Source organism: Podarcis raffonei, chromosome 1, assembly GCF_027172205.1.
Source record: "Podarcis raffonei isolate rPodRaf1 chromosome 1, rPodRaf1.pri, whole genome shotgun sequence".
Lineage (NCBI taxonomy): Eukaryota > Metazoa > Chordata > Lepidosauria > Squamata > Lacertidae > Podarcis > Podarcis raffonei.
This window is the reverse complement of record NC_070602.1, coordinates 128,045,849-128,054,380: the sequence shown is the minus strand read 5'-3', so window position 1 is coordinate 128,054,380 and position 8,532 is coordinate 128,045,849.

Below are 8,532 nucleotides of genomic sequence, written 5' to 3'. Positions count from 1 at the left end.
TTTTTTGTAAGGTAAAGGGCTTAGAGTGTAAGTCTTGGGAAAGCTGTTCAATGTTTAAAAACATCTACGGTTCTTACATGTGTATATGCCTCCCCCATGTCTGTTAAAATATCTCTATGTATGCTTGATGTACATGAAAGTTGGGGTGACCATGACATTTTGGTTATGGATTCATTTTATCCATTAAGTGGATTTTATGTGTATGTGTTTAACTTATTATTCTCCAGCCTAGGCACATGGAGTAGAGCAAACTCAACAATTTGAATAGATCGGTCAGAATCCAAAGACATGCTGGCTAAGCATTTTCTCTTGGATATACCTATTTTCAGTTCTAAAGGTGAGCCCAGTTTTCAGTTCAAGTTCTGATGAGGACTGCCAGGTTTCAGGTTTCGAGATGTGAAAGTTTTACGCACTTCCTGAGGTTTGCCAGGAGAAAAATCTCAGGTTGAAAGCTCTGGATAAAAAACGCAAGCTGTTTTCTTCTTGGCTTATGACATCGCTCTCCCCATCCCACACCTGCCACAGGTCCACATGGCTCGTCCAACAGACACTTCCCTTCCCAGGTGCCATTCCCTTTCCCAACCCCAACCCAATGCCAGTTCTGCCAGGCCCTTCATCTCTGAACCTGAGTCACAGAAGATCAGGCAATGTATCATGAGACTGCAGGTCTTTCCGCTGGCAGCAGCTTTTGGAGGCCTTGGAGTGAGTGCTGTGAGATGAAAATGGAAGACACCTGGCTCAGGAGTCCTAGTGGGCATGCAAAAGCTTCCCTTTGTATATTGGCCATAAAAATTAAATGAGCAACGTTTTTTAAACGGGGAGGGAAGCTGCTAAGGAACGTGTGTGTGTGATAAATATTTTATCACCGCTTCCTGAGAAATTGTGTTAAATGTCAGAATCAAGGTTTTAAGAGGAATCCCTAGGAAGTTGGGGCAGAATTATTATGCGTGAAAAACTTACTTCCCCGAAGCACTGCCACTAGATCCAAGACCCACCCTGGCCGTAATGGCTTTCCAGATTTCGCTTTCTTTACAGTTCCCCTATGCTATGTGTCATTTAGTTGGGAAAAGGCTACGGTAGCAAAATCTTGTCTGGTGATATCTTTGTACTCAAGTCTGCAGAGAGAACCTTGAATGTTTCAGGTCACTTGCCACCGAGACAAATGTGGGAGCAAAATAAAACCTGCAGGGATAATAGAAATACTGGTACACTTCCAAAATAAGTGCAGTAGATGGCAGATCCAGAGAGGTGAAACTCCATATTTGTGGCAGTAATGTCATGATTCTCATGCTGTGCTATCAGAGTTGCAGCAAGAGAGCTTTCAGGCAGATTTAATATGCAATTACTGCAGATCTCGATACAAACAGCTCCCCACCCCAGAACCCACAGTCATGCTGAAAAACAAATGTTCTTTATGAGAGTTGAGAAATCCCTGTCCTCCAACATTTACAATAAAGGTTCCCTCTTCCTCTCCAGCGATGTTTTAATGTACTTCTAACCTTCCTTGTTTTATTACCCCCGTCATTTCTTTTGTCCAAATTTGCCTCTTGTGTTCTCTATTAAAAGTGTTAAGACTTTTTTTTGTGTATGTGGGTAGGTTAAACCTTTATTCTGAATTTTGGTGCAGAAGATTTCTTGAACAAAGTACATTCGCAGTATTGCCAATTGTAGCTAAATTTCACTGTAGTGAGCACAGGTGTTGGAGCTCAATTCTTTCCTGCTTGGGATTTCTGTTTATTGCAAGAGAACCCATCTGTGCACATATATGTAGATGTTTAGCACTTTCAACTCAGGTACTTTCGTACCAAACTTTTAAATGAAGATAGCGAAATATATTTTGGGTTGAGGGTCCCAGGCTGTGAAACTTGTTTAGTTTCCCATATTTCAACATGTGCTCAATGGGGTACTTCCTAAAGATTATTGGGGTTGCCGAATTCAGTCTTTGACTGCAATCACCTATAACAATGAAACAGAGAAGAAGGATAAAACCTTACTTTCAGGATCTTCAATTTCACACTTAATTAAAAGCAACTTTATGGGATCATTAGGAGTCCTTTTTTTCCACTGCTCCAATAAACAGGACCGTCTAAACAACTAATTGTTCCAGACTGTAATATGATTGCTAACTTTTGAACGCTAATTGATAAAAGATAGGCTGGATATTTAAAAGCACCTAATTCGTAGGGTAAGCTGAACTTCACATTTTATATGAAAAGTTTGCTTCAAGTCATACATTTGTCTCGCTGATAAGCAAGCATATGCAGAATGAAAGGTTATTATTTCTCCTTTACTTGTAATAGTTTACTGTTCTTGTTCATTTCTTTCACAAAATCTGGAAGAAAAATCATTTTTCTTTGAATAAAATAAAGATCAAAGTTGGTATTGTGTAGTTGGTTTTATGTTTTATTTTTAAAATCCCAGAAATGTGTTGTATGTTTCCTGTTGCTGCTACCTGTTCGGCAGAAATCCATGCCATTTATTTAAGCTTTGTTTAGAATAGTGCCTACCTTAGAACAAGTTGTTCCACGGGGAACATACTGCTATAATTAGGTCAATTCCCCTCCCATTACAACTGCATAATACCCTTGGAATGGTAGCAGTTCTTGTAAGAAGCTATCATGGGGAAATACAGACAAATTTCTAGCTCTTTCAAATGATCCCCACCCACCCACCCAATTGGGCTAGATGCTAGGAAATCAGTTTATTCTGTAAGTACTCACAATAGGCCTTAAGCTATCAGTTAGGGACTTCTTTGGATGGGCCTGCTACTAATGTAAACAAAAAAATTGGGCAGGATTGACATTATGAAATGGGAATTTCATTTGACTTGCGTTCTGTCAAATAGAACGGAACCACTAGCAAATTTCTGCAAGCTGAACTGCAAGGCCTTTCTTGATTTGTGCATCCTCTCAACTTTGTTATAACTAGAAACACGTCCCTATGAGAGACCTCTCTAGTAATTTCCTGCCACAGAACAATTGCCTTGCGTATCAAAGTAGAATAGGGACACGGGTGGCGCTGTGGGTTAAACCACAGAGCCTAGGGCCTGCCGATCAGAAGGTCGGCGGTTCGAATCCCTGCAACGGGGTGAGCTGCTGTTGCTCGGTCCCTGCTCCTGCCAACCTAGCAGTTCGAAAGCACAAGGTGCAAGTAGATAAATAGGTACCGCTCCGGTGGGAAGGTAAACGGTGTTTCCATGCGCTGCTCTGGTTTGCCAGAAGCGGCTTAAGTCATGCTGGCCACATGACCCGGAAGCTGTACGCCGGCTCCCTCGGCCAGTAAAGCGAGATGAGTGCTGCAACCCCAGAGTCATCCGCGACTGGACCTAATGGTCAGGGGTCCCTTTACCTTTATCAAGGTAGAATACGCTGTTTGGAACGGGGGAAATGTGGATCGTTATCATGAGCAGGTTGGCGTAAATCTTCCAAAATGGTTGCAGGTGGCCCTCCTCTAGTGCAGCTGATGGGCTTCTAAAGGGTGAGGAGAGCATTGCCTGAGATAAGGTTTGGTATCATTTTGGTTTCTTCCTTGCTCTCGCATTCGTGGGACGTATAAAGCCCAAATGCCTTTAACTGTGTTCTGATGGTATTTCCCCATGAACTGCTGCAAGAAGCTCCCAATTTGAGTGCAGAAATGGAATGAGGGGGGCTGCTTCACCCTTTCTCTTCCAGCCAAAAATCGTAGCCAAGTTGCTTTTCTATCAGCCAAGGGCAAATATGGCTACATGCATCCCACCACCCCGTAGAGAAGCAGAAGGGGAAGGTTATTTGAGCAGAACAAGGCTGTGAGGAGGGTGTTAAGCTGCCCCCTTCACCACCCTTTGCTTAAACTTGCAGCTTCCCATAGCTGATTTTCATTCTAAAAAACATAAAAACGATTGAGTTGTTGTTCATGCTCACTTCAGCTGAGGTGACTAGCTCCTGGTGAGATCCTGAAAAGGTGGGGTCATAGCTGTCAACGTTTCCCTTTTTGTGTGTGTGTGTGTGTAATATTTTTTATTAATTTTAGCATACAAAATTGTTTAAGACATACCACACAAATTATTATACATATATCCTTATTTGGACTTCCTTCAGCAACTCTGATAGCCTTCCGTCTTAATTATTTCTCCTGCAATTCTTAATATTGCCTTTACATTTTCTAACAAATCATTTCTTCCTTTCCATTTTTACAATATTTCTTAAATTACTCCTCACACAACTTCTTGTAGTCCTACAAACGTAATTCGATCATCGCAAATACTTTTCAGATACTCAGTAAATTCTTTGGTAAACCTCTGGTCTCGCCGGTCTCGGATCCTTCCTGTTAGCTTATCTAGTTCTGTGTAGTCCATCAATTTCATCCTCCATTCTTCTAATGTTGGTAGTTCTTCTTGCTTCCATTTTTGGGCAAATAATATTCTTGCTGCTGTGGGGTCATAGCTGTCAACGTTTCCCTTTTTTTTAAGGGAAATCCCCTTATTCCGAATAGGATTCCTCGCAAGAAAAGGGAAAAGTTGACAGCTATGTGGGGTGGCCACATGAGTAACAGAAGGGACTTGTCTAGGAGAGACTGTTTTTTTGCACTGAAGGATGAGGGATGGGTACATCACATCACTAAAGAGAAATGGTAGAGGGAGCAGCGATGCTTCGTGTGGTCAAGTTTTGTAGCTCTTGGCAGGTTAAGGCAATTAGTTCAAATGGCAGGATGGAAGATTTAGGTACCATACCTTCTTTTGCACCTTTGAGCACTTTGGGGGCTCCCATTGAAGGAAGGTGAGGACAGGTGCCCCACCTAGGCCCGAAGTCACCCCCCCAAACCAGGCCTCAAACTGTCCAAAATTCCTTTTGTCTTCTAAAAATACACAGCTAAAGCTTTCCTCTGTTTTCTCACAAGATGCTGTGCAAGGACAAACCGTTACTTTTATCAGCACGAGAAGGCTTCAAAAAGCTAATGAATAGACTGTCAGAGCAGGCCTGAAAACTGACTTTTATCTCATTCTAGTTGCAACATCTTTGGACATGCTGAATCGTGAAACTCCTCCACCCACTTGGTTTCTCACCCCCCCTTTCCTGGGAAGAGTCCCAAGACAAGAGCTTTCTGTACATGCTCAGGAACTCATGGGGCAGGACTCCTGAGGGAGGAGAAAGGGGAGGGAACTAGAAGGGGAATATATACCGTATTTTTTGCACCATAGGACGCACTTTTCCCCCTCCAAAAATGAAGGGGAAATGTGTGTGCGTCCTATGGGGCGAATGCAGGCTTTCGCTGAAGCCTGGAGAGTGAGAGGGGTCAGTGCGCACCGACCCCTCACGCTCTCCAGGCTTCGCACACCTCTCCGCAAGCAGCGGGAGCCCAGCGCTGGGCTCCCGCTGCTTGCGGAGAGTTGCCTGCATGCTGAAGCCTGCGCGCGCTGAGCTCAGCGCGTCCAGGCTTTGCGGACCTCTCCGCAAGCAGCGGGAGCGCTCCTGCTGCTTGCGGAGACTTGCCTGCATGCTGAAGCCTGCGCGCGCGGAGCTCAGCGCATCCAGGCTTCGCGGACCTCTCAGCAAGCAGTGGGAGCGCTCCCACGGCATGCAGAGAGCTGCCTGTTTGGGGGCTGGGGTCAGGGGAAGCTCGAGTTTCCCCCGCCCCAGCCCCGCGCCTGGGGGGGAAATAATTTTTCCCCCTTTATTTCCCCCCCAAAAAACTGGGTGTGCCCTATGGTGCGAAAAATACTGTACTCTGTGCACATGACTGTGAACTCGTGCATGCTTTTGTGAGTTATCACACTTGCTCCTTCTACCAGTTCATGGATGGTAGAAATAAAAGCTTTTTCTCCGAAACTATTCCTTGAGTGACTGTTGACTCCCATCTCCCTTTCCCAGGTGCAATATTTTTCCCACCCGAGGGCAAAGCCTCATAAGGCTACACCATATGTTATTAGGGAAGGAACTGTCTGAGCTGAAGGTATTCACCCACCAGCCATGGTCAGACTTGGCAGAGCATATTTCGAGCAGGGTTTCAAGCAGCCTCACAATCAGACTGTGTGTCTTTTCCGTAGCTTTTTTTTTATATAAAAAAAGTCACTTTTTGTATAACTTGTCCCTTTTCAGTGTGTGTCTCTTAACTGCAGGCTGCATATCATCTCGTTCCAGAACACAGCCATTTCTCAGCTCCTGCCAGAACCGAGTGCTTTTTTTGTTTTGTTTTATGGAGTCTGCAGTCCAGATAACATTGCAGCCAAAGTCAGCATATTTTACCCCTCTCCCCGCTGTAATTAGTTAATGTTCACAGCCGCCTTGAGGACATAAAGGACTTTTTAAGTAGTGAAAAGTGTTGGGATTCTCAAAGCGCCTTTACGCTTCGTTTGCTTTATCACCCCCCAGAATTAAAACCACAATATTATTAGTATTGTGCAAATAAATGATGACACAGAAGGTGATTTCTGACATCCTGCGTAGCTCTGGAGTGAAGCATGCTATTTTTAGAAGGCTTCCCTGCTAGTTTTGATAGAGTGTGTTGAATGCTACTGCCCCCCACCCTGCCTTTTAAACGTTACTCTCCTTATTTTCTTCTTCTAAACAGTAACTGCCCCTGCCTAATGCTCTTCTGAGGGTGATAACATTAAGGAGTCTTCTCCCTGACTAATGGAAGACAAGTCTGTGAGCAGAGGAATTTAAAGAGACAGGCAGCTGTGAAGGAGAGACTGTTGCGAAAGAGAAAAGGCAAGAAATCTCACAGGAAATGCAGGACAAAAGTATCGCCGTTCTTATTTTATCTGTAAGCTGCCTTGAGTCCCTGTCAGGGGAAAAGGTGGGGTATAAATAAATATAATAAAATTATTATTATTATTATTATTATTATTATTATTATTATTATTATCATTATTATTACAGTGGTACCTCGGGTTAAGAACTTAATTCATTCCGGAAGTCCGTTCTTCACCTGAAACCGTCTTAACTTGAAGCACCACTTTAGCTAATGGGGCCTCCTGCTGCCGCCACGCCGTCGGAGCCCGATTTCTGTTCTTATCCTGAAGCAAAGTTCTTAACCTGAGGTAATATTTCTGGGTTAGTGGAGTCTGTAACCTGAAGCGTAATCCAATACGGGCACGACTTTCAGTTAGCCTCATATCCTAGGAATTTGTCCGTACCCACTTACGGGCGCTTATTTGCCAAAGCTAGATTAAATGTCTTTCCATTGGATGTTCTAAATGGTAGACTGAGAGGCATCCCCTATCAGAAATAGGCTTTGTTTATGTTCCCAGGACGTCGATTGCACGAAGCATATCCTACTGCATTGTGGGCAGTACAAGAAAGCAAGGGATCAACTGATCAAACCCTTACCAGCAAATCTGCCGGGAACATCTGAAGCCTCCCATATTAAATACCTTCTGGAGGATAGGTCAAATGATATTACATTGACCGTGGCAAAGTTTCTTACGGAGGTCGCAAGAAACAAAGACCATCATGCTCTAGACATAACAAAATGACTACCCGGTCTCTTTCGCCTGTTGTTTGGTTGTTTTAACTGTATCTGCCTGGACACTGTGGTCCAGCGCCGAGGGCCTTCTGGCGGTTCCCTCACTGCGAGAAGCAAAGCTACAGGGAACCAGGCAGAGGGCCTTCTCGGTAGCGGCACCCGCCCTGTGAAACGCCCTCCCATCAGATGTTAAAGAGAAAAATAACTACCAAACTTTTAGAAGACATCTGAAGGCAGCCCTGTTCAGGGAAGCTTTTAATGTTTAATAGGTTATTATATTTGAGTGTTTTGTTGGAAGCCGCCCAGAGTGGCTGGGGAAACCCAGCCAGATGGGCGGGGTATAAATTATTATTATTATTATTATTATTATTATTATTATTATTATTATTTGAAACTGTTTTGTGGGTCTATGGATCACAATAAAGATATTTGAAATAAATAATTGTTGCTGTTGGGTTTTTAGGAATAACTCTCCAAAAAAAAGCACACAGATGTGAGTTTTGATGACTCCTACATCTCTTCCCAGGCCACCCCAAGACATGCTGCCTCTTGAGTTGGGTGGGCCTGTCTCCTCCCGTCTCCCCCTCCATCTCCATCATCTCATATGGCTGCTTTCTCACCATGGCAGTGAAGGCTTTCCGTTCCTTACTCTGCTGACTAGTCCAATTTTTTTAAAAGATCAGATCCTACCTTGGCACAGGAATTTGCAACGGCGTCGAACTTCTGTAGCTGCCATCACAGTTGGCTGCCATCAAGTGAATGAATACTGTGAGCGCCATTGGCTAGCAACAGAATGACCTGAGCTCATCTTCCATAGCCAGCAGTGCTGGCTAGGCCTGCTAGGATTCATAATTCTCCCAGAAGAGTTTGCTAGTTAATATATTGTGATACTATAGTGGCAGGATTGCCAGCAGTCTTCCATTTACCCAGTTAGTCCAGAAGCCTCCAGGATTACTTTGGATGCATATCAGAATCAAAGCGTGTGATAGTGGGAAGGTGTGATAGCCTGGGACTCGGGCTCGGACTCAGAGCCAAAGGAGTCTCAGTCCGCACCGGATCCTTTGCCTCAGGCAGCAGCTGAACCTAGTC